Source organism: Triturus cristatus, chromosome 7, assembly GCF_964204655.1.
Source record: "Triturus cristatus chromosome 7, aTriCri1.1, whole genome shotgun sequence".
Lineage (NCBI taxonomy): Eukaryota > Metazoa > Chordata > Amphibia > Caudata > Salamandridae > Triturus > Triturus cristatus.
Genome location: NC_140590.1, coordinates 1,060,822,059 through 1,060,849,120, shown reverse-complemented (window position 1 = coordinate 1,060,849,120; position 27,062 = coordinate 1,060,822,059).

Sequence of the window (27,062 nt, the reverse complement as noted above, 5' to 3'; positions counted from 1 at the left end):
TGGAATAGGAATTAAATTAGGTGTATTATCCAGCACCTTCCCTGAGTTTATTTTGTTTTGGAGTTTGAATAGTTGTTTTTTAATGTTTTTATTATCCAGCACTTTCCCTGAATTTATTTTGTTTTGGAGTTGGAATAAAAATGTCATTGTTTATTTCCAGCACTTACCCTGAGTTTATTTTATTTTGAAGTTGGAATAGTAATTGTGTTATTTTTATTTATTTTTTTAATCCAGCACCTTCCCTGAGTTTATTTGGTTTTGGAGATGGAATTGTAATTTTTTGTTTTTATTATCCACCACTTTCCCTGAGTTTATTTTGGAGTTGGAATTGTAATATTGTCTGCTTTATTATCCAGCACTTTCCCTGAGTTTATTTTGTTTTGGAGTTGGAATAGTAATTTTTTATGTTTTATTATTCTCGAGTCTCCCTCGGTCCTCTGGGCAGGCGGCAGCCTCGTCCGAGATGATGCCGCTCAGGCGCTGGCGGCTGCTGGCCCTGGCAGTGCCGCAGAGGCCAGCTAGGGGTCGGGTCGTGTCCCCGAGCCCCCCTTGTCCCTCAACGCAGGCGGATGCTTCGTCGGAGGTCGAGTCGACGCCTTTTCGGCGCTGTTCCTTATCCGCCCCGGCTCCAACCCAGCTCCGGTCTCCTGCGCCGCGCGTTGTGGCGGAGGTCGTTTCGCCGTCTCCTTCGGCGCCGGTCGACATTGACCTGACGCCGGTTGCGGACTCTGTCGCCAGGCCAGCGTCGGGTCATTAAATCTTCTTTGGACGCTCCCTCTTCTCCAGAGGTTCCGCGGTTGTTGGTTTCCTCTTCTCGGGAGACAGGCCGCCGCATCGTGGAGTTTTCCCCGGCGTCTTCCAAGGACGGCTCATCGCTGTCGCCACACCCGCAGTCTTTGCCGGAAGGGCCTCAGGTCCCCCATTCTTCGTCCCCCCCCCCCATTTCTCCTTTCTGGTCCCAGCCTTTCCTTGCTGCCTTCGCTCGGCTTTTTCCACGGCGGTGGGGATATTGCGCATGCGCGATCCAGTTGCCCATTTCCCCACGGATCATCTTCTGGAGGTCCTCCATCAGGGCTATGGGGGTCGTGAGCTGCTTCTTCCCTTTGAGGCTTCGCTCCACATGTCTCTTTTGGGGGCATGGGGGCAGCCCGCAACGGGGGACCTGGTGCCCCCAGCCCCTTCTGCACCACCACCGTCCTGCTCCACATGATCCTGTCTGTCTTTACCTCCACCCTTCTACCAGGGGCCCTCTTTTACAGACAGCCTTTCCCTCCCTGCCATCGGTGTTGTCTCCTCCGTCAAGGGAGGCCCGCATGTTAGATTCATGGGGGCGCAATATCTTCGCCTCCTCCAGTGCTGCTTTGTGGGCCCTTAACACTCTTTGTGTATTGGCTAGAGCCACTTCTTGCTTATGGGATTCGGCGGCGTCCCTTATGTCTTCCACTTCTCAGGAGGGTGCCTGTGTTGATCTGAGGCACCATGTGTTGGATGGCCGGGAGCTGGCTGCGTTTATTCTTCGCTCGGCTCTGGACATTTCGGAGGTGCTTGGTCGTACCATGGCTTCTTCGGTGGCCTTTCGTTGCCATGCCTTGCTACGGGATAGTGTATTCCCTGAGAACGTTAGAGAACGGCTGGTTAACATTCCCTTTGATGGCACTCTTTTGTTCCACACCCCTGCGGATTCTGCCATTCAGAGGTTTCTTTCGGGGCTTCGTCCTCTTCCTCCTCCTCAGTGACCTGTGACTCGGTCTGTGTTTTGGGAGGTGTTCTTCAGTTGTTTTCCTGGGGCCTTATAGCGCGTTGCCCCGGTTGTGTGTTCTGTGTGGTTCATTTGCCTTCAGGTCCTTTTGTTAGGTCTTTGGTGCTGTTGACTGCTGGTCCGGCCCTGTTTTGACTTTTGGATTGGCTGTTGGTAAGCCGTGTAGGCCCTGAGATTAGGCCTTCTGTGTATTCTTTATTGGCTGATTGGCAAGCCGTCTGCGGTTTTCTCCACTGGTCTTTTTGTTTGTCCTCTGCTGCGGAAATTTTTTCCTAAGACGGTTCCCATGTTCTTGGGACGCAACATGCCCTATGTGGGATAATGGTAGCTAATACATAGGTCTATCATGTGCTGGGGAGGTGTGGTCACCCTTCGGGCTTCTGCTCTCCGTGGCGTCACGATATATCGCATGTGCGATCTTCTTGCTGATTGTTTTGGAGTGGTTTGCGTTGCGCCCCGGTCCGTCCTTCTCCTGGGTCGCTGTTTTGCTAGCCTAGTCTGGCCTGCTGTCTGCTGCATCACGTTGTAGCGGTTCTGCACTTCTATCCGACTTGGTTCTCTGTCTGGTGTTCCGGGGGGGGACTGACTTCCCTGGTTTTTGTGTTCTGGTGGACGGCTTGGCCTGTCCTCCGTCTCTCTATCTCTTTCTTTCTGCCTGGTTCCACTTCATTCGTGGGTCAATGTGTGCCGGCCCCTCCCTTGGAGCGTGTCCTGGCCATTCCTGGCCTCTGCCTTAGGCTGGAGTCTAGCTTGTCCTGGGTGCACCGTTCCACGGTGTGGTCTGCTACTGGCTGTGCATGCCAGTGCAGGTCTGTTTGTTCTAATACACCATTGTGGCCTTGATGTATTCCCTTGTGCCTTTCTCTTCCGTCTGCGCTTTTGGCGGTGAAGCCGTCCCTGCCTTGTCCGCTGCTTGCGACTGAGGTGTGTTCAGCTATTTTCTGTCACTGTGGTTGTGTTCTTACAGTGGGCCCTGCCTCTGGTTCTACCTCTTCTCCCTAGGGTCTGAGGTGGTTCTTGTGTTCCTTGAGGCTTTTCCGGTGCTGCCAGCCCCTGCGGGGTGTTGGGCAGTCTCCCTTGGTTGGGCTTAGGTTCTCCTGGCCTTTCCCTTCTTTTCCCTGTGACCTGTCCCCTGCTGGGGCCCTGTGTCTCTCCTGGTGGGGAGGCTCTCTCGCAGGCCCTCCTCCCTTCTGGGTATGGCTAGGGTATCTATTCTACATTAAGGAATCTGCGGCTAGTAGTCTCTATCAGATGAACAAGTTACTTACCTTCAGTAACGATGTATCTGGTAGAGACGATTCTAGCCGCAGATTCCTTCACGACCCGCCCTTCCTCCCCGTTCTGCGAGGACCCTCTGCTTGAGTTTCTGCAGTCTCCTCCCTCTGGGTGACTTGTCTTCTGTGGGTGTCCTCTTTGTTTTCTTTCGGTCAGTCATCCCTCCGGATGGCTTTTCTCTGGCGTGTGGGCCTACTTTTGTTCTTTCCCTCTGTTGTTAGTTTCTGATCCCCACCTGGTCTTTAAGAGTTCTTTTACCTGTCCTTTGACATGCTCCTTTCAGGGGCTATGGCCTTCCTTGGCACTGTCGTTTGCGGATGGCTTACCTCTCCTCTGTCCTCCTACTCCTTTCAGGAGGTGTGGCCACCCTTGGCAGTGTAGTTTGGGGGTGGATTGCTGTTGCTCCCCTGTTCCGGGCTTGTGGCCCTTTCCCTTGTGGTGGTGGCTGCAGTCCCTCTCTTTCGGTCACGGGGATTTCACATGCTTGTGCCTCTAGGGTGGCTCTTGCCTTGGCTTGCGAGGTGGTTCCACGGAGTGGTGCTTGCGCTTTTCTTGCTCTGACTTTACTGCTCTGACCTTCTGGTACTTTACTGCCACCTGGTGCTCTCGCCTTGGCTTGCGCAATTGTTCCTCACCTGGTGATTTTTTCTCACCTTTTGTTTTCCTCTATTTTGTTTCTCTGGTTTTTTTCGCACACTGTTCCCATGCTCTCCTCAGTTTTGTTGTGATGGCTCCGCGTTGTAGCGTGGAAAAGTTCTCCGAAGCAAACTGATGTCAGCGCGCCGGGTGGGGCTTATGTGACCTCGCTGACGTCGCGCCCGCGGAGGACGTCGGGCGGAGTCGCGTGGTACCGACCCCCCGGCGTGCAGGGATGCTGGGCAAGAAAGTTTTCCGGGTCCAGTCTCATGCCTGGGGATAATTCTACGTTAAGGAATCTGCAGCTAGAATCGTCTCTACCAGAGGCATTGTTACCGAAGGTAAGTAACTTGTACGTTAGTACCAACAAGGAGCTGACAGGGAGGCTTGGGGGAAGTGGAGCACAAAAGGAAGCAGCGGGATATCAACCCTCTGTAGCTAAGTTGTTTTCTGGAATTACGGTGCCACTTTCTGCAGCAGATTCCACGGCCAACCCCACACTCCTTATATTTCCCCCTGAAAATGCGCCCAAAGGCTCACTGCTGGTTGAACCAATCGACCTGGCTTCCCGGCAAGGGATAACCTCATTAAAGGGAACTCATGTAGGGATGCAATCAGCAGAGATGGGGACTTTGAGTAGACAACATGAAGCCGTGGACGATCTGACAGTGCTTTCTTGCCCACTCGCAGGAGGAGATACCGGGGGCCCAGCCGTACAGGGAAACTCGGCATCTCTAGCTCTCGTGCCCCAGAAACCCAAACATGCTCTTGACCCCACACCTGGTCTCCCGGAAGATGCTTTCAAACCCCCTGCAGCTGGCATCGACAATTACATTCGGGGCCTGGAAGCCGTCTCTGGCCCTCAAGTCCAAGGGCACCGGAGCTAGGTGTTGAAAATTTCTACTCGGTGTCGGATGGCTCTGGGGCCACCACAGATGAGGGGGGGGGGCTAACTGGAGCAAAGATAATAGTGAGGAATCACCTACAGACACAGGAACAGTGCAACGCCCTAGGAAGGCAAGAAACAAGGCTAAAAGACGTAGCCAGCTCAAATGGGACTACTCAGACTCACAGATGTCCTACTCCCTTGATGAGGATGATTCTCATGCGCCACTCTGGGAGAGCGCAAAGAACGCTCCAGGAGACACTGCTGAACCTTCTTTAGCATCCATCTTAGCCTCTATAAAAGAATTCCAAGAGGAGGTTCGGTCGGATAACCTGTCAGCTAAAGGGGCTGCTAAAAAACTACAAGGGGGCCTGAGAAAATTGAATAAAATCTGCACCGACATAAGCGACCGTGTCACCATGGTTGAAGGCCGTACTACCGAGGGCTTGGAAATAGAGGTTTCCTCGGTAAAAGTCCAAGGATCCTCCAACGCTGCTTGCCTGTTCGATCTAATGACAAAAATGGAGGAACAGTAAAATCGACAACACAGGAACAGCCTCCGCTTACTTGGAATCCCAGAAGGGCAGGAGGGAGAAGATCCAAGACGCTACATAGTGAAACTCTTACAAGAATCCTTTCCTGATCAATCAAGCTGGAACTGGGATTGTGAGGTGCAGAGGGCACATTGTTTCCCTTTCAACCTAAAGCAACGACGTGACGGCAGCAGTTTTTCCGGAGGAAAACCAAGGGCGTTCCTGGTGTACTTTGGAAATTTTCTCCTCAGGCAGCTGGTCTACGATCAAGCCTGCCCTAACTCTCAGAAGGGGTCCAATGGTGTAACTTTTTTCCCCAAAACTGACTTCTGCCATGCCGCGTCAGTTGATCTCCCCTTTCCAACAGATCGGAGATCAAGTGTATTTAATGAACCCTGCCAGACTGAAGGTTATCTTTATTGGGGCTTCCAAAATCTTTCTGTCCGAGATTAAGGCTGGTGAATACCTGGGAGAAATTAAGTCAAAAAAGGGTTCAAACTAAATTGAAGGAGATTTTCCCCCTGTCTTTTGGGAAGGGGGGGGGGGTTGAAAAAAAAAAAAAGAAGTTTAAAATCTTAGCTCATTCACCCTGCCCCTCCTTTTTTTTTCTCTCTGTACATGTGTTCGCTTGCTTCGATTAGCTCTCTCAAGAACCTATTGCGCAGCTATTTTCTGTTCCACTGGGCTTTTTTCTTAGCAGGCTTGGGTAGAAAGGCATCTGAAGCAGGGCATGCGCCTGGATTTAAATTTTTTCCTTTCCTGCTGTATGTGTTTTTTTTCTCTTTTTTTCATTCTTTTTTCAAACTTAATTTTTTGAAAGGTATGAACAGCCATAGCCGAAACTCTACATACCGCTCTAAGGCGTGGCTTAGTGGCAGAGATTCACTCCTGACTACCATCACTCAGGTCTTTCCTGATTGCTCTATGTTAGGGGGGAGGGTTGGGGAGGGGAGGGGGAAAATTGCTTTGAAATGGACGAATTGAGGACACTTTTTTCTTGTACACAGTCACTTGCTAAAACGCTTGTTAAAGTAAATAATCACATAAAGCTGAGCGCCTTGAAAGGATTAGAAAACGTCAAAAAGGGGGAAAAACGCACAAAAAAGATTACTAGGATGAGGACAACCTCAAGGTTTTTATTATGGCCCAAATGCTCCAAAATGCTCAAATGACTGAGATAAGCACCCTCAGAATTGTCTCAGTCAACATATGTGGGCTGAACGAAGCTACGGAGAGATAAAAAGTAGCACAGGGCTTGCGCTCTTTGGGGGCAGATATCGTCAGCCTCCAAGAAACGCATATAGAAGGCTCACAAAAACACTTACTGAACTCACTGGGGTATAAAATCATATGGGGGACTACACAGGGTGCCAAAATAAAAGGCGTAGGGGTCATGTCTGAATGCAGATTACCTTTAAGATCTATCCGGGTGAAATCTGATTCTCTGGGCAGATGGGTAATCGCAGAGTGCTGCTTGCCCCCTAACTTTTCTTTTACCTTATGCTCCATTTATGGGAGCAACACGGATGACCCTGGGATCATTAACTGGATCACAGGAGAACTTGCCCACTGGCCCTCCCCAATCATTATCTGTGGTGATCTTAATATCAATCTGCCCTGCAACTGAAAATCGCACGACAAGTGGACTTATGTTGGTAGGAAGCCCCGAGTATATCAAGCAATAATAAACCTAATTCAAACTCACGGGCTCAGTGACGCTTGGGCTTGCCTAAATTCTACTCTGCCAGGCTATACCTACTTCTCTGCCCCACACCGGTCACTACCAAGGCTAGATTATTTCTTGATCTCATTCTCTCTACTCCGTGACTGTTCCATAGATATTGCCCCGCGTTTTATTTCGGATCACAACCCGCTTATTTTAAGCATCGGGGGACTTGGGAACTGGAGGGAAGTCCCGAAATGGAGCTTCGAGAAAGCTTTATTACAAGATGCAGGTTATCGAACATACATGCAAGCATGAGTCCAAGAATTTCTTGAGTTAAACTTGGGGTCAGCCTCAATTATGACAGTTTGGGACACATTAAAGGCGGGCATCTAGGGAGAGACCCTTAGGTTTTCAATTAGGAAAAACAAGAAAGAAAAAGCATTGATCTGTGTACTCCAGGAAAAGCTGAAAAAGGCAGTGGAAAAGCTAATTCGAACAGTTCAAACAGGGGGGGGTAACAGAACCTACCCAAACTGAAGTGACAATCATCAAAGCTGAAATTGGGTCTGTGTTTGCAGAGAAGGTTGCAGCCAAGTGGGCCTCGACTCGAGAAAAAAAACTACGAGTGTAGTGAACTCATCGGCCATCACCTGGCTCTTAAAACCAGACAGCAGGCCTCGGTTAGTGAAATACTGTCGATCCAACTTGCAACTGGGGAGTAGACTAATGACCCGAGTAAAATCCAAGGGGGATTCCGAGAGTTCTTCTCAAATCTATACTCAGAGGAAAATAGCAGTCCAGCAGACGTAAGAGAGGAGGAGATTGCTAAATACCTAGAAGAAGTTACCTTATCTCAACTTAGCCCGGAAAATCGCGACCAGCTTGAGGATCCACCGACCTGGGAGGATATCGCAGAAGCCTTACCCAGCCTACCGGATGGAAAGGCCACAGGGGTTGATTGTATCCCTGTCAAGTTTTATAACATTTTGCCCCCCAAATAAAGTCTCTTTTTACCTCTTTGGTAACATCCATCTTCTGGGCTTTCCCGCCCGCTTCCTGGTCCAATGCTAAAATTTCTATATTTCCCCAAAAAGATAAATCACCATTAGAAATGGGATCGTACAGGCCGATCATGCTTATTAACTGTGACTCGAAAATATTTTCTAAAATCCTCGCAATTAGACTATCCACAATAATCGAACCCCTGGTGTCAGAATGGCAACACAGGTTCATCCCCAAGAAATGTACCACCGAACATATTCGGCGGACCATTACCTTATTTGACGCAGCCCAGGTAACAGGAGACCTGATGTCGCTAATTTTACTATATGCTGAAAAAGCATTCGACCAGGTCTCCTGGCTGTTTCTCTGGGACGTTATGAGAAGCATGGGCTTCGGACCGAATTTAACTCAAGCTATTCAAGCCCTTTACCTTAACCCAACTGCCAGTGTATCATTAAATGGGAGGTTAACTAAACAATTGGAAATTTCACGGGGTACCAGGCAAGGATGCCCTTGCTCCCCCTTGCTTTTTGCCCTATATATAGACCCCCTGATTAAAAAAATAGAGACCAATCCAGCTATCCAGGCAGTTAGCAGATCTGGGTGGGACACCAAAATCATGGCTTATGCCGATGACCTGGCCGTAGTCACCCCGGAGCCTGAGAATGCTATTTTAGCTCTGGAACTGGAGGCTCAAGAATTTGGGACAATCTCGGAGTACGCACTTAACAAAAATAAAACACAGATTATTCTTAATAAAGAAATTAACTGGGTAAATAGACGGGTTGTCACGAAGACAAAAAACTTGGGGGTGACCGTGACTGCGAATACAGATGAAATTGTGGCAGAAAATCTAATCCCATTGGCCGCTGAAACAGAGAGCCCTAAATCGGATTACCAATCTGCATCTGACTATAGTGGGTAGATGCAACGTCATCAAGATGACTTACTTTTCTAAACTACTTTACTTTTTCCGGTCTATCCCACTAGAGTTAAATAAATCCATGCTACAAAAATTCCAGCAACTCGAGGGAGGAGCCTAGCACGTAACCAAGATGGCCGCGTAGGCTCAAGGCTCCCGAGGGCCTCCGCAACCTCCCACGTCTATCCTGAATTAATCCTGGTTTTGTCGACGGGCTTTTGTTGATGAGCTTGAGCTGAGGTTCCATCCGTTCTCCAAATTCAAATCGGGCTCGGGGAACCGGAATGGTTGCGATTTGAAGTTTACGGCCTGCTCCTGCCTTGGTCCCGAACTCGAGTTGGTGAGGTGCCCGGGTACGAAGTGAACAACAGCGGCATGCAGGGCCTGGCCTGTCACGTACCCCGCACTTTCACTTTCGCTTTTGAACCTGTTTGCTGACATCGGCTGAGGGACCTTGATGCTCCAGAGGAGCGTGGATGGTGGAGTGTTTGACCTGGATCTCGGACTATACACAGGCTACAGTCCGTGACGGCTGTGGTCCCTTGAATTAGCTGTCTGGTCCCTACTCCTGTGCTGGCAGGTGCCGATCTCAGTGGTCACCGGACGATGGCTGCAAGGCTGGACGGAGATAAGCAGAAACCCAAGAATACCCGGCGGGGGGTTTACACCCAGGCTAATAACATGGACCGCTATGCGCAGACAAAGGGATCCCCTGGTGGGTCGCATAAATCGCCGGAAAGGTCCAAGGATGTCTCGGGCCTATCTGCTGACTTGACTTTGATAGACGTCATGGGCGCCATTGAGGAGATGAAGGCTGCAGTGGGTCAGCAGTTTGATACCCTGGCTCGTAAATTGGATGCGGTCCTGATCGATGTAAATCTGGTCAGGGCGGATCTGTCTAAAACGAATGAGCGGGTCAATGCTTTGAACCACACAGCGTCGAGCCTAACTGTGGACGTGGCCGCCCTGCAAACGGAGGTTCGTAGGTTACGGCTGGCCAGTGACCTAACTGACCGTCGACTTGAGGATTCCGAAAGCAGGGCCAGGCGGAACAATGTTCGTATAATTGGGGTACCGGAACGATCGGAGAACCCTGCTGCTGACCTTTTTGTGGAGGATCTGGTGGTCAACCATCTCGCACCCAAGGGGCTGAGCAAATTCTTTGCGGTGGAGCGGGCTCACAGAATTCAGGGTGGTGCGCCGAAAGTGGGTGCTCCCCCGCGGCCTATAATCGCCCGACTTTTTAACTTTCGGGACAGAGATGCTATCCTTCAGGCGTCGAGGGTGAATGGGCCGCTGAAATTTGACAACTCTAACGTCAGCTTCTATCCAGACTTTACGCAAGCGGTCCAAAAACAACGACTGGTATTCTTGGGCGTCAAACGGCGCTTGAGGGACATGGAGCTGAAGTATGCGATGCTATTTCCGGCCAGGTTGCGGGTTGAGTTCGAGGATCGCTCGCACTTCTTCGACCGGCCGGAGGCGGTTGGAGACTGGTTGGATACCCTGCCTCGGAGTCGAGATCGGGATGGTCAGACGGCGGAGAGTGGCAAGGGTTCGGCGGAACAGGACTAGAACTTTGGTTCCCGGTGATGGACTAGGCTGGTGACGTTTTGTACCTTGGCTCTATGGGACTCAAGTTTGGTGCAATATGCCCTTCAAATGCTCTGAGGTTGTGGAGAGCATATTGGGGCCCTTTCCTCCTTCAGGGTTTCTTTTTGTGGTTCAGTATATGTTAGGGCGACAGGCACACTGCAAGTTGGGGGGGCTGTTTGGGCTCAAGCAGGGGTGCAGGGAGGGGGGGAGTTGTGGTTTGGATATTGTTTGGGAGGGTGGGTGTTGGGGACTGTTTGTTTGTTTCACAAGGCAATTTGAGGTTAGCTGCTGATTTGTCCTGGTTGTGTTCTCCGGGATGTGGGCATCATGCACGGGAGCGGGGTGGGGGGTAAGGGTTTGAGAATACTTTCGTGGAATGTGAACGGACTGGGGGATAGGATCAAGTGCGGGGTGGTGTTGCAGTTTTTGAAACAGATCTCGCCCGACATTGTTTTCCTGCAGGAGACACATCTGATTGGGAACTCCTTCCATGCCCTGAATAGGCAGGGCTATCGCCTTGCTGTTCACTCTGGTTTCACTTCTGGCTCTAGGGGAGTGGGTATCTTGGTCAGGGCCTCTCTCCCGTTGGAGGTGGACGAGGTGCTCCACGATGATAGAGGGCGATATGCAGCATTGGTGGGGAGATGGGAGGGTAGAACTGTTTCGCTCGTTGCTGTCTATGTGCCACCGGGATTGCAGACGGCTACATTTGCTGATTTGGGGCGTTTGGTCCTAGGACTCCCTGGGGGGGTTCTGGTGTTAGGGGGTGATTTCAACGCTGTTGTATCCGGTATAGAGGACCGTCACCCCCCCCACCCAGCCGCCTGGCTGGGTGGCTTTCTAGATACTTTAGGACTTATAGATTGCTGGAGACTGATGCACCCGGGGCAGGCACAATACACCTTCCACTCGGGGGCCCACGGGAGTCTCTCGAGACTTGATTATATACTTATGCCGGCGTTCCAGGCTGGAATGACCGGGGAGGTGCGTCATTTGGCCCGAGGTATTTCTGACCATTCCCCTCTATTGTTGCAGATGGAGGTTGTTCCTGGGGCAGAGGGAAGAGTCGCGCCAATTAACCCCTGGTATTTACGTAACCCTAATATTCGCGCGGAACTGTTTAAGTCCATTGATCACTACTTCGACGATAATGTAGGGTCAGTGTCGTCTGCTGTCTCCCTATGGGAAGGTTATAAAACGGTGATCCGGGGGCATGCCTTGTCTCTTATTTCCCATGCTAGGAGGTGCGGGAGGGAAGAGGTGGTTCGCCTGGAAACTGACATCGCTGAGATGGAGGGGGGATTTGGAGCGGGGTGTTACGGATGAGAAATTGCACGTTCTCAGCCTTATACAGTCAGATTATAGAGCGCTGGTCACGGATGCTGCTAAAAGGATGAGTAGAGAGCAACAAGGACGACTGTATGATGTGGGAGATAAGGCCGGAAAGTTGATTGCTTGGTTGGACAAGAAGGAGAGAGCGAGTAGAGTGGTGCCGGTTGTGGAGAGAGTGGATGGCGTGTGTGTGACTGACCCGGTAGAAATTGTTAACTGCTTCACGGATTACTTCCGTGGGGTATACTCTCCGGTCTCTGGGCGTTCGGAGGAAGACTCTCATCTGTTGCTTAGAGATATTACATTGCCGTCCCTCTCGGAGGCTGATAGCATATTGATGGAGGCGAAGTTGTCGCCGGATGAGATTGCTTTGGCCATTCGCTCGATCGCTTCTGGTAAGGCCATGGGTCCCAATGGTCTCCCCATTGAACTATATAAGTTGCGTCCAGATAAGATAGCACCGTATCTCCGTATCATGTTCCTCGCTGCACGGGCGGCGGGCTCCCTCCCCCTTGACCAACGTCTTGCCACCATAGTTGTGATACATAAAGAGGGGAAGCCGCGAGACCGCCGTGCCTCCTACAGGCCCAGCTCGTTGTTGAACGCGGAACCTAAAATTCTGGCTAAGGTATTGGCCAATCGTCTGGTTCGGGTCGTGGGCGACTTGATTCATCAGGACCAGTCCGGTTTTATACCTCATCGTAATACCGCCCTGAACCTGAGGCGGTTGCATGGCGTGCTTGCTAGAGCGGAGTTTATGCGTGAGCCGGCCATCTTGGCGTCTTTGGACGCTACCATGGCGTTCAATACTTTAGAGTGGCCGTATATTTGGGCTGCGTTAGCGAAATTCGGGTTTGGCCCTGAATTCATTGGGTGGGTAAAATTACTATACGCTGACCCATTGGCGCAGGTTGTGGTGAATGGTAGGGTGTCTGCTCCCCTCGCGCTGGGGAGAGGTACGCGACAAGGCTGTCCGTTGTCGCCCCTCCTCTTTGCACTTTCTTTAGAACCTCTCGCTGCCTGGTTGCGTTGGGAGCCGTCGTTGCGGGGCATTAGATGGACGCCGGAATTTGAGGACCGTGTCTCCCTTTATGCGGATGACATCCTTTTGTATCTCACCTCTCCTCGAAAGTCGCTAATTGTATTGGTGGACGTATTGAATTCCTTCGGTCGTAATCCTGGCCTGGTTATCAACTGGGCCAAGTCATGTGTTTACGTCCTCTCGGGCGAGGCCCCCTCCTGCCGCGGGGATGCCCTATTCAGATTGCTACATTGGGGTTCAAATATTTGGAAATCTTCATATCACTGGACCCCGCCGTCCGCTATGAGCGAAACCTTCTCCCTCCACTCCAGCGATTGAAGGCCTACGTCGCGAGGTGGCGACTGCTTCCGCTCTCGCTGCTCGGACGGGCGGCATTTTTTAAAATCATGTCGCTGCCTCGCTTCTTGTACGCTTTACAAAATACTCTCGATGTCGTGCCGGCCCGTTACTTCCGTGAGGTGGAGGGTCATCAGCGCCAACTGTTTTGGGACGGGCGACCGAGGATCGCTCTCGCCAAGTTGACACTCCCTTGGTATGATGGGGGTGTTGCCCTCCCCGATATTAAAAGATACTATTGGGCGTCTCAGTTGGCGGCGGTGAACCACGGGATATATGGTCCTGCTTTGAATCCGGCCTTCGAGATGGATAAGTTATTACTTCCGGGCGGGGATTACAATAGGGCACTGTATTCGGCGACTCCGGATGCACGGTTGACAGGACCAACGCAAGTTGCGGTATGCGTGTGGCATGCGGCGAATGCTGCGATGGGGTGGAGGGATCACTTGACTCGAGCGAAGCCGTTGTATGCCTCCCAGCGCTTGGGTTGTCTGTGGAAAACTAAAGGCTTTGAGAAATGGGATATGATTGGTATAAGTAAGGTGGGTGACCTCTGGGCGAAAGGGTCCTTTAAAACGTTTGAAATGCTCAAAACTGAATACAAATGTAATGATAGGGAGTACTTCCGATATGCACAGGTCTACCATGCGCTGTGTTCGGTTTTCCCGGATGTTGCTGCTATCCCAGAATATTCCCCGTTGGAAGATAGGGTGTTAGATGGCTATGTGCCCGACAGCATTTCTCTGATCTATAAAAAACGTATTAATGATCGTACGGACTTGCTGACCCATCTGCGGGAGGAGTGACGGCCAACGGATTGGAACTGGACGATGAGGATTGGGTATCGGCGGTGGCCTCCCCGAAAGAGGTGGCGATCCCGGCCCGCCTTAGATTTGTGCAGCTGAAGATACTCCATAGAGTGTATGTCACAGGGCCTGGTTTGATACGTATGGGTTATTCGAAGGATGGAATGTGTAAGCGTGGCTGTGGCTTGTTGGGTACCTTTCTTCATATCCTATGGGAATGTTCGGCGGTCGTACGATTTTTGAACGGGGTACATACTGTAATGGAGGAGGTCACGCATGTCGCTTTGTTACCAGAGGACTGGAGGTGTTTGCTGAATGTCTGGGAACCAAATGACTATAATGCGGCGTAGACGCAGTGGGTGACTTTGGGGTACATGGTGGCTAAGCGCAATATCGCACAGTTGTGGGGTTCCCCGAGGCCGCCTACGATTTCGGTATGGAAGGAGAATATGGATTGGTGTATGTTCAGGGAAAAGACGGTGTATGTGGCGAGAGGCAAGCCTGGGAGGTGGACTAAGGTGTGGGGTCCATGGAATTTCTATTGTGGAAATATCTGCGCTCCGCCTCTGCCGCGAGAGGTCGACGTCGCTTTGTCCCCCTAGCCGCACATTCTACGTGATTGTGTATGCTTTGTCCTCTTCTCCGCCGCCCCCCACTACCACCTCCTGTCAAGAGTTATTCCAGATAACGTGGATCTTCCCCCGTCCTGGGGAGCGCACGCTGCTATTTCGGACTCTCATTGCCTTGTTTGTGTGTTATTGTTTGTTTTTTAATAGAAAATATGAAACCGTCCTTTTTGATCGCCCTTGGACTGTGGCCGCGGCCTGTTATATGTGCTTACGAACTTTCGGGAGCATTTGCTGCTGGCTCATTTGAATGTATGGCGTTGCCTTGCTGGCTCCCGAGCTTTCTAGCGGCCGGCCCTTGTGGTTGTAGGCCCTTGTTTGTATCTTTTTAATGTGTAATAAAGGTTTCTTTAACCCCTTCAGTGCCCGCCCCTTTCCCCGCCCAGTGCCGGCCGTTGCATTAGCGGGCGGGGTCTATGACGAGCTGGACTCGTCATGGGCACAGCGCCACCGCGGCCCATGACGAGTCCAGCTCGTCATGGGCACTGAAGGGGTTAAAAAATAAAAAAAAATCCAGCAACTCTTCACACAATTTGCATGGGCCCAGAAGGGCGCTTAAACAACTTTCTCTTCCTAGGGAGAGGGGTGGATGTGCTTTTCCTAACATAGCACTTTATTATTGGGCTTCGGTTCTACAGTATAGCATGGAATTAATGGGGGAACATTCCTTTTCTCCAACCATTGGGCTCCTTTTGCCCTTCGCCCTTCCAACTATTACTAGGAGAAGAGGCTCATGCCTGTCTCTTGAGACAAACGTATTTTGGGTATTATAAGCGAGTCAGATTTAAGACTCTGATGAGCATTTTTAAAGTTTTTTCCAACGTGCGCACGATTTATGGGCTAGGGAGACTGAACTACTACTCCCCTCCCAACATGCACTCCAGTTTGCCTGCTATTTTTGGGAGGTCTTATCTTCAGGACTGGTATAAAGCCAGCATACTAAAACTGGGCGATTTAATCACCACCGAAGGAACTAAGTCATTTGGCGATCTTAAAAATAAATATGGGCTGCGAGACCAAGATGCTTTCAAACATATCAACGATTTTTTTTTGTCTCGAAAGGCTGGCGGTTCCGCAGGGTTTGCAAAAATAGATCTCATTGACAAATTAAGGGCCCCAGCTCTACCTCGGATTGGCTTTATCTCCTCTGCTCTGAATAGCCAAACTCCTGACGATCTGCCCAGAATAGCAGACAAATGGCAATCAAAGTTGGAGGTCCCACACAGTACGTTCTATAATACTTTGAAACTTGCCCAGAGTGATCTGTTGTCGGCCAAATTACAGGCACAATTTTTTTAAACAGTTTTCTTTTCGTACATCACTCCCAGCAGAGTCGCCAAATGGGGAACAGGCAAGGGGACGTTGTGTCCTAGGTGTTCGGAGTTTTGTGCAGACTCAGTACACATGCTTGCCACCTGTCCGAAACTTGCTCCACTCCTTGTTAAAATGCAGTATTTTCTTGGGAGGGTCATCTCCCAGGACATTGAATTGACCCCCACGACTATCCTGTTAGGGACCCAAGACGAGGTTAGCAGAAATAAGGGTGGGGCACTTATTTTTGGTTTGGAGGATTTGTATAGCCTCGGCTTGGATAGACACAGATCCTCCTTTGATTTCCCAGTGGCTGGCTCGATTAGTCGCGACTTGTCCTCTTCAGAAGGCTATCTACGCCAAGAAAGGTCGTAAGGGGAAAAGGAAGGGTCTAGCTATTTGGGAACTTTTAATCGTTTGGCTTGATCAGACTGGGCCACAGGGTTAATTCATTTAGGTTTCTTATCTTCTTCACAAGCCGTTATCCAACTAAAGGGTCCTTTTCCCTAGATTGTGCTCATTCCATCATGGTGGCTTAGGATTTTGCTATATTGAATTTTTTTTCTGTTTTACGTGAATCTTATTGGTCCATCCAATGTTTAATCTGTTTTTTTTATGTTTTGTCCTGTATTCTCTCTGTTGTCCAGGGGGTGGGGTGGGGGGGGTCCGGGGTGGTTTGATATTGTCTTTCCTCTGTATTATCTTGCCTCTCCGGTGTGTAAACATTTAAATATAAAATAAAAAAAAGAAAGACTACCCTGGACAATATGATTATTGGTGGCTATCTACATTTTTATGAATGAGAATACAAGTACCAAACATTATGAGTGATTGTGAGGATAACAGTGGCTGAAAACAAACATTTTAAGTGGAGGATAGAATCATGGTGAATGAAATCGTCGAATGTTGAGACCCTAGTTTCACGGTACCAAAGTCCAAATGACTCCTCACAGAGTGGGAAATATGGGGAGGTTGAGTTAACAACATGATTGTGTGGCACACACAGCAACGACGTCAGTGGCGAGGTGGGTCTTTGCCGGTGGTTCTGGTCTTGCCACCCTTCCCTCCTGAAGTCTTACAAGGACTTCCCCCTCTTACTGGGAGAGGGTGGATCAGGAGCTGCTGAGCCTCCGGTGTCTGCAGTTATAAACTCCTCTGTCTGGGCCTCCCTTCCTGTGGCAGCTGCTGTCTTATTTTAACTGAACTGTTCCTCAGAACCCCTTCATTACTGATCAGATCAAGTTCATCCCCTATCCCCGTTGCTCACATCAGGGTTTCCACAGTGCAAACGACTAGCAATGGGACTGTTTTCTACACTTAGTCCTACGACAGCCTCACTCACACCGAGAGAATTGCACGGGGCAACAGCTGAGTGTCCTACAACCCCCAGCCTATGCATTCATGCCTTACCTTAAGATGGCTGTCCTGGCCTGTCCTCTGGAAGCTTTGCTATTGAGTGCATATCAACCCTACAGTAAGTCTTAGCTTCCCAGTAACTCTAGGATTGGTGCTGCCAATTGATCTATGACAATGCCCCCCGGACTGAAACCTTGAACATTGTACACACCACGGAGCCAATTCCACATGGCCCATGCCCGGTGGAACTTTGATGGAACTTTAAAGATGCCCCCTGGGCGGATACCAAAATTGTTGGTACTTACCTCGGCGCTCGAGCAACCTTGGCTGATGCCCGGTGGAGCTGTCATATGCAGCTATAGAGGAGTCTGGCCCTGGTTTCACCCCCTCGGCCGTCACCTACCCAGCTGGTCATCTCACATTGTTTTCCTCTTTTCCCCGTTGTTTCCTTCCCTCCCCCTCCCTCCTTGATGCTTTGATTTAATTGATGTAACTATGTAACCTGTAGCTCTGGCCGGATACCAAAACTGTGTGTACTTACCTCGGTGCATGAGCAACCTTGGCCGATGCCCGGTGGAGCTGTCATATGCAGCTATAGAGGAGTCTGTCCTTGGTGTCACCCCCTCGGCCGTCACCTAACCAGCCAGTCATCTGACATTGTTTTCCTCGTTTCCCCGTTGTGTTTCCTTCCCTCCCCCTCCTCCTCCCTCCGTGGTTCTTTGATGTAATTGATGTAACCTGTGACTCGCTGATCCTCATGTAAAGCTCTCTGATACCTCCGGGTCTAGCCAGTGCTTTATAAAACTTTTCAAATAAAAAATAAATGAATAAATAAATTGTTGTGGGTGATGAGCTTGGCACACAGGGAGGGGGAACAGTTGGTGGGAAAACTCTGCAGAGGGTGCTGTTGATATCCCTCAGCACCCTTGCCATGGAGGCCACCTTGGAACGTAGGCCGGCCACCTTCGTGTGGACCCCTGCAACCTTAGTGCATAGGCCTGCGCCTCATTGTTGAGGCCAACCATATTGCTCATGATATCAGCGACCTTCTGATATGTAGACTGGTGCAACTCCACCATTTCCCTGACTTTGGTGACCACCTGACCAAACGCATCTTGCGAGTCCTGGTACAGAGCCAGGACCTGCGTTATGGCAGCCTGGGCGCACACCTCATCAGAAGACTTAGGCTGGCAGTCCACATTGGCCCTCCTCTGATGTCTGGCCCCACTGCCCTCTGCTCTAGACACCGACTGCACACTCTGACTAGGTCCTGGCTCCTGACTGACCGGGGTGGTGGTGGCTATCTGAGTAGACAGGACTGGGGGGGTGAGTAGGAGAAGGGTACTCCCTGTGCTAGGCGTAGTGGTTGTGGGGACAGATATTTTCAGAGTTGTTGCAGCCATGGTAGGAGGTGTGGTCCCAGAGTGGCCAACTGTGGAGGTCTGCCCAGAGGTTCTAGGCCATTCGTCGACGTCCAATGCTTCAGGGTTTGTTGGTCACTGAGGGCTTCCTCATCGTCTTCGTCTTGGTCTTCAGAGGCACTCTGCTGACTTTTCTCCATCTGCTCAGCAGCAGTTGCTCCGTCAGCTATGGATTCAAATGGAGATCAAAATTAATGGCAGAATTAATCTATGTACATCTAGGACTTTTGTATCCAGTCCACTGATGAGCAGAAAAAATGATATCTGTAAATAGTGACATAAATCATCTTCAACATTAATGATGTTAATCTGCTAATCTATCATAATTATTAGATGAAAATCATGTTTTCTTGATGTTGCCTTTTCCTCAGTGAGTCTTCAACAATTACCTACACTGACAGGGTATGGTTCCAATGTATATCTGTACATGCAATATGTATATTTTTTGCTAGGTTGTCAATAATGAGCTTTGATTAATTGCTTTGTCCTCAATTTGGACTTGTGAGCATGGGCTCAGTTGGCATTGTAGATTACCGAAGTGCCTTGTAAGGCACACATTTCTTATTTGTTTATTTGGGTTGTTCTGTAGCTCAGGGCAACTTAGCTCTGGGTTTGTTTGCATGACAACAACAACATAAGATGGCTACCTCAGCTCAAATTTAAGTACATTTCTCAATGTGACAGATTTCCTGTTGGATGTTTGAGTAGTAAGTTGGCTGCCAGGTGAGAAGTGCGCTGAGGAGTGTAGCATGCTGGGTAGAGGTGAAGAGAGCAGGCCTCATGGTAGATGTTTTGAAGGCGATGTCCTTTTAGCTGAGGCAGAGAAGAGTTGTGCTCCTTGAGTGGAGTTAGTTCAATTGTAAGATGGCCGCCAGGTGAGAAGGGGGTCAAGAAGTTTAGCATGCTGGGTGGAGGTGAAGAGACAAGGCCTCATGGTACATGTAGGTAATTGTATCTTTCATGATGAGAATTGTACCATAGCTGTGTATGGCAGTGGTTCCCAAACTTTTGACTCCTGAGGACCCCCATTGAGTCACCACTGGAAGCCGGGGACCCCCCAAGCAATTTGTAGGCTTTAAATTTAAAACATTAAAACAGTAATTTAAAAAAAAATACACACATGCACACAAAACAAATACTCTAATTACTAAGGATTTTAGGGACATATTTACAAGCCCCTATTGCCATGGGAACGCCACTTTTTGCGACGTTCCTGTGGCGATAGGGGCTTCGCCCTATTTACAAGGCAGCGAAAAGCCACATAACGTGGCTTAACACTGCCTTGTAAATAAGGCCCCCTTTCGCACAATGCTTAGCGTGAAAGGAGTGGGCAGTGGGTGTTCCACCGCAACACCCATTGATTTTGACGCTGCCCCCTATTTATAAGGGCAGCATAAATAGGAGGCAGGGCCAAAATTAAGACCAGGGAAAACCTGGTCTTAACTTGGCGAAACGAGGAGAAATGGTTTCTCTCTCCTCGTTTTTACTTTTTGCACAAGGCAGCACACATGGAAAAAGCGAAACGCCTTGGATTGTTTAAGGAAGGTGACCCTTCCTGCACATAAACAATCTTAAAAAACAGACATTTTTTAACTTCCATGTGTGCTGCATTAAGCAGCACACACAGAAGTGACCTTCCTGTACATAAAAAATCTTCCCCTGCGCTCAGACACCCTTGCACTATGGCACAAGGGTGCCTGCCTTGGTGCTACACTGCTAAGTGTAGCGCAATGGAACACGCAGGATGTTATATCCTACTTAATTGATTAACCTGTAGTCCAGCCCTGCTGCCACTAGCTGCTCAGCCAGAGCGTGAGATGGTCATAGAATGTTGGTGTGCCTGTGATGCATGGAATGCCTGGGTGTCTGAGTGGATGAGTGTTGGCAGTTGAAGATGGGCTGAGCAGCTAGGGAGGCTGCTCCTGGTGGGGCTGGTACCACACTAGGCTGGCTGGAGTAGAGACAGATGTAACCTGAACTGGAGACTGAATAAAGATGGCTTAAGAATACCTCCTGGCTCCAGGTGTCTTTCTACAGAGATCACAACATTTATTTTGGCGACGAGCGGACTTGGACCCTAGAGACTCTTGGTACAGCACAGAAACAAAGGAACTACAAAGAAACTTAAAGAGAGACCAAGAGATCTAACAAGCTACTACATCTATAAAGAAAGAATTCCCAGGAAAGCCAGCGCCAGCCCCACCAGTGTCCTCTCCAATGGACAGCCCACAGAGAAGTGTCATCAATAAAGACACTACAGCCTGGGAATACTACAAACATCTAAAGGACTACAGTGAGTTGGAGGAGTAGCTAAGCTACAGCCACATCTGGTGTTCCAGCCACATCATATCTAAAGGATTACAGTGAGTTGGAGGAGTAGCTAAGCTACAGCCACATCTTGTGTTCCAGCCACATCAAACATAAAGGATTATAGTGAGTTGGAGGAGTAGTTCAACTACAACCGCATATGGTGTTCCAGCCACAAAGAGGATGAAAAAGACAATTTGGGAGTTTTAGTCATAAAGATGTAAGAACCAGTGTGCTGTCGCTGCTCAGATGGAGAATTTATGGGTGCTTTATTGATAGTTGCAGCGATTTGGAGTGCCTCCAATACCACAGTGACCCGCATCGTTCTTCTAGGACGGCAGTGACATCAAGGAAAAGGCATACATTGTGGTACTTTGTACAGGCTGCGCAGATGGAAGAAATTGTTAAGCACACTGTTGCCACATTTGTGTATTCTTGCTATATCGTGTGAGGAGAAGAGGTGCACAAATAGTACGTTTGCCCTGGATTGTGATGGTTTGGAGATTGCGGTTTGGGAAAATGAGGGTCAGCCTCTTTGTAAGGACACTAAACGGAAGGTGTCATGTTTCCTATCTGCACTGGAGCAGGCACGAAGACCGGCCGTGTAACTCCCAAGCACAGAGTTAGCAGTGGACTTTTATTCTGATCTCATGCTATTATAGACAGTTGTTGAATCAACGTTTCCCTGCCATCATCTTTATTGGTGCGAGTATGGGGGTAGGCCATTTTATTGGTATTTGCGGTTCTTGGCTGCCCTTTGGTATTTTGTCAGTTTAACTGCAGCCTTCATTTTCAAATGTACACGCACGCGCTTACCTTTGCCAAGCTACTGGTCGCGTGCAGTCCTGCGGCGCAGTTCCCTGTGTTCATCTTCAGTGTGACGTGCACGGCTGCTTCAACTTCGTCTTCTGGCTCTTGTGGACGTTTGGTGCACGGACGCACCTTGAGCTATTCGGCAGCAACGTAGACAGCGTCCCGCCATCTTGAGGTGGACGGCCGCTTTTGTATTTTCCCTTTCCGTGGTTCCTGTTTGCTGCAGGGTTGCCAACCACGCGATTTTCTGACAACCACAGTGATTTCAATAAAGTTTTGTGAAGGTCGACTTGAGGGCCGGGGACAACGCGGTGTCTTCACGACTTGAACAGCATCTGGAATCGTCGATTTTGGAAGTTTCATGTAGATCCTCCGTTTCATGTATGTCGGAGGTATTCTACAGTGTTCCTGCTTGTCACACGTCACAACCATTTTTCTTGCTATGTGTTGTTTTTTTTGCCACCAGCTTATCTTTGCAGCGAAGTTGTCATGAGGGTGACAAAATTCTGTACTTTGGTAGTGACTTCAACTTATGTATTTGGACAGCGTTTGCAAGTGTACTGTTTCAGACTAGCTGCCTGTATTTATTCAGAGCCTTATCTGGCAAGTCATGACAACCTGTCTGTGTATCGAGTTTGCTTTAACAAAGTTGGGAGTTATACCGTACACATGAACATGCTCCATTATTTTCACTTACAGTATGGTCTATATCTCATGTCAGAGGGTTGGCATTGCTTAGATTTGTAGTCGTTTGTGCAGTCTGGATGTAGGTGTGCAGTGGTTTTTGTGCCATTTTACGCAGGGGAAGTCTTTGTACGGCAAAATTCGGGTGAGGAGTCACTCACCGGTGGTTGTAAAGTGGTATCTTTGTTTGTTTTCGAAGGGCATGTTTAGATATTGTGCTTAAGTGTGTATTCAGTTAATATGTGTTTTCTTTTACACACTTGATGTCGTGATGCCACAGGATTACAGTTTGAGGAAGGGTCTTCCATTAGTCCTGTGGGTGGTCATCACACTGTTTCCCTACATGAGGGAAGGTTGTGGGTAACATCCCTTTGCTCAGTTTTGTTACTCCTACATGGGGTGTGTAACCTCCACAAGGGGGTCAGGAGCTCTTATCAGTTTCGTTTGGTTACTCCTACATGGGGGTACGTAATCTCCACAAGGAGGTTGGGACATTGGTTCAGTTCCCTTACTTGCATGGTACCTAGGTTAACCCCCACACAGGCTAGAGTTATGGCTTAGTCCATAGTTAGTTGCGCGCAGTATTGATGTACATCTTTTCATGGTTAACCCTCACACAGGGTTGGGTTTTGGCTTAGTCCATAAATAGTTGCGCGCAGTATTAATGTACATCCCTTCACGGGAGTTTCTATGGGTGACGACCCATATACATGTTTGGTTCCCTTTCTTTTGGGATTGTAGTAGTAGGGTATGCTATCTTTAGTGCTACTCTAGGTTATGACTTTGGGCATTGGTTGTGTGGGGTCTTTTACTCTTTCTATTGTAGTGCATTACGTCACAGTGTTTAATGCATAATGCTTCAAATGTATTTCGGGTAATGTTATTCTTGCTTCAAAATGTTTGTTATTTCTTTAAGAGAGGGATGGGAGATATTGTTTATCAAATGTATTTATCTTATCCGTTCTTTGTATAATGGTTCTTTCTCCTGCGATGTTTTAATTTTATGTTTGCATCCGTGGGACTTGTACCATTATTCATTTTTCTTGTGGATAGTTCTTCCTTGATGTTTTTTCACTTGCATGTTTGTTTTCATTGAAGAAAAAGGGATAATGTTATATCCTACTTAATTGATTAACCTGTAGTCCAGCCCTGCTGCCACTAGCTGCTCAGCCAGAGCGTGAGATGGTCATAGAATGTTGGTGTGCCTGTGATGCATGGAATGCCTGGGTGTCTGAGTGGATGAGTGTTGGCAGTTGAAGATGGGCTGAGCAGCTAGGGAGGCTGCTCCTGGTGGGGCTGGTACCACACTAGGCTGGCTGGAGTAGAGACAGATGTAACCTGAACTGGAGACTGAATAAAGATGGCTTAAGAATACCTCCTGGCTCCAGGTGTCTTTCTACAGAGATCACAACACAGGACTGCACCATATTCTTGTAAATATGGTGCAGCCCTGCGTTTCTGAAGTGGCGGAGCGTGTCGTTAAGCCAAGGAGGCTAACGACATGCTCCGCCACTTCTGTTGTAAGTATCCCCCTTAGTATTTTATATTGAAAGAATTTGCAATAAACTAAAAATTGTAATGGGAAGGTTGATGCTGCATCTCCGTGACTAACTTTTAAATGGTTGGTTTTATTTCGCTCTACGAGGCTCCTGCTCCTGCCAAGGCCAGACTGGAAACCCAAAGCAACCCTGGCAAATATTTTCAGACCAGTTCCCATACGGTGCACACCAAGTGCAGTGAGTGAGCCTGACCTCTACAAAGGGGGCTTTGGCACGCTCTCCTCCCCACAAAAAGTTAGGATACAATAGTGCAGTCTACAACACATTAATCACTATATATTTAATTGTATCAGCTTTGAAAGAATAGTAAAGGAAGACCTTACTATGCACCAGGATATGACAGTCTTTGTTGGGGTTCTTCAATGATTCCCCTACTAGCACCCTCCAACAGGGCCTCTCATCTCTCCATAGCCTCTCTCATACCATTTTTAAAGAGTGCTTGGTCTGGAGAAGCACAAACCCCAGATTCAGAACATAACACAGTGGTTAGCATGGACTTTACCAATAAAAACGTATTTCCACCCAAATAAACCTTTTTAGCAGCATCAGGATAATGAAAGACTGGGAAAATACATAAGTTACTAACTTGTACCATGCAGTTTGCAAACAGCTCTTTGATGCCAATTTTTAGGTCACTGTGCTAGATTACGATTGTCACTTATGAACTGTTCAGTAACAAAAGAATCTCTATGACAAAAGCAGTAACCCACTGATCTATGCACATAAAATACTGTTTTTTTTAAATTGCATGGTACACCTTCTTTGCAGTAGGCATATAACCCTCTGTGCTACATTAGATAAGTCAACACTGCTACTGGACAAAACGCTCATCTCTCTCCAGCAGATACATTAATCACTGACGTTATCTTGAACCTTTTATTGTTGCTTGAAAACTGCTAATTATACAAGGAACTTTGCAGTGCTTTTTAAACTGCTGCCTGCGGACCCCCTGGGAATGTGTCACGGACCCCTGGGGGTCCCCGGACCACAGTTTGGGAAACACTGGTGTATGGTACAGATCTTTAACTGAATACACATTTACATGATCACACATTTAATGCTTCCATTCTTGTAGTATTTGATGCAGCACTTACAGACAGCATTGGGATATGATACTATTTTTGCAATGAATATCTGTATTGTAATCTGCAACAATATTCTTTGCCACATACAAACCAACTTTTGAGATGTAATCTATGTGCCTTGTTCAGTTAGTAGATGTAAATGTGGACAGAAAAGGCCTATTTGATTGCAGATGAACATTGTGATATTGTGTCAGTTCCTTTAGTTTGGCTTATTATAGTCCATTCCCCCATGTATTACTTTCAAACCCTCGGGCTGTAGGATGGCCAAGACCTTCTCCTCCCAGGGCATGAGTCGTAATGGCACGCTGGGAGGACCACCACCAGTTCTCCGTGCCTCCAGGAGGTGATCGCTGTGCTTCCGAACCTTCTTCCGGAGGTCGTTTCACCTCTTCCTGATGTCTGCCTGTATGTGCGGGGTGTTTCCAACAGCATTCACACTGTTGACTATGCTCTCCCACATTTCCAATCTCGTGCTATGAGGAGTAGGCTGGAGTTGCGTACCGAAAATTTGGGGTTTAACTTTAATGATTTAATCCACCATGGTTGTTAATTCCCTTTCACTGAAGGCTGTCTTTTTTGGGGCCCATTGTGAGGGGGGAAAAAAATCAGGGTGACGAGTTTTAAAGAAAATGTAATAAGGGAATAACAGCTTAGGTTGTGCAAGTGGACTTAAAGGGTGATAATAGTAGTTAATGAGGGAAACTTTGGAAATGATTGATGAACGAGTATTTATGGTTGTGATGAGGATGGCTGCTCAGTCTGGAATGGCAAAGGATGTAGGTCAAGTTAGGGGTGTGTTTCATAGTTTGTTTTGCAGGCGTGGCCACTTGTGATGAGAGTTCATAGGTGTGGTAACTGTGTCCAAACAATGACATTTTTCTGGATTTATTTTTTAAATTTTGGGGCTTTCGCCTATAGTCAATGGACCACCTTTGAGTAATCGCTATTGGCTGTCTTGCGGCATGAGACCGCCATAGTTACTTTGTACTCTAATACACTCAGAGGTGGAATCGCTCTCCTTGTGGTGTCCGCTGTCTCACCGCTGACAAATCAGTCCGCCGTGACTCAGCTGTGGAAACGCTGACAGGATCTCCAGGCCGGCGGTGTGTATTTGGGCCCGCTCAACTAGTAATATGAGGGGTGGTTGTCTGCGGCGTAGCGGCGGCGTGGAGTAGACAAATGCGATTCGCCGGCAGTCAGACCGTCAACCTTCTAATCAGGCCCTAAATGTTGGTGGAGCAAAACTTTAAAAATCATTTGTAGCAGTTTGTCATGAGGAGGATTACAATGAGAGGGAATTCTGTGTGCCTTGTCAATTTCGAATTTCTATAAGAACTTTGAATGTAAAAGGCCAGGCAATCAATTCTCGAAATACTGTCTGCAGCCATTGCCTTCTACCTCTTCAGGTAAATTAAAGATGCGTAGGTTATATTGTCGATTAAAAGAATCTGATAGTCACCACAAAAGAAGAATGTGCAGCAGCTAATACCAGCTGTCGGAGTGGTTTAGGCCTCAGCAGCATCCTTTCCTGAAGCAAATTCCAAGTTTCTGACAGGAACTTCAGCAGAGCTGTAACCAAGATACTGGTGGACTATTCCTCTACAGAAACGGCCCCAAAACCTCCCAAAATGCTTTAAAAAAGCACGAAAATGAAGCGCAACACTCCATGAGTTACTAGACAACTGAATATGCAGGTAGAACTAACCTTAAACAAGCGATCTTCGTATATGCGTGCTTCACGGAGGGCAGCCATCTTGTTTTGCGTGGCCCCTCAAATCAACCTTTATCTGACACTTTATTGGTAGAAGTGCTTGAAGTGTGTGCACAGTAGATAGTTTTTCATAGAGAACTTACATGCACAGTCCTGCAGATGCATGGTATAGCAGTGGTGCTTGAAAATATTTTAGCATGGGGTTGCTGACCAGAGACATCACCTGACTTAAGAGCCTTGGTTTTATTTGTATGCAGCTGATGTATATTATAAAATATCATTGTAAAGTAATCACATCTTTATTGGCGTATGTGTTAGAAAGTCTTTGAAACCCTGTGGACTTCTCCTTTCACCGGCACCCTCTAGCAAAAGTGTCTCCAGTTGAAATTACAAAATAC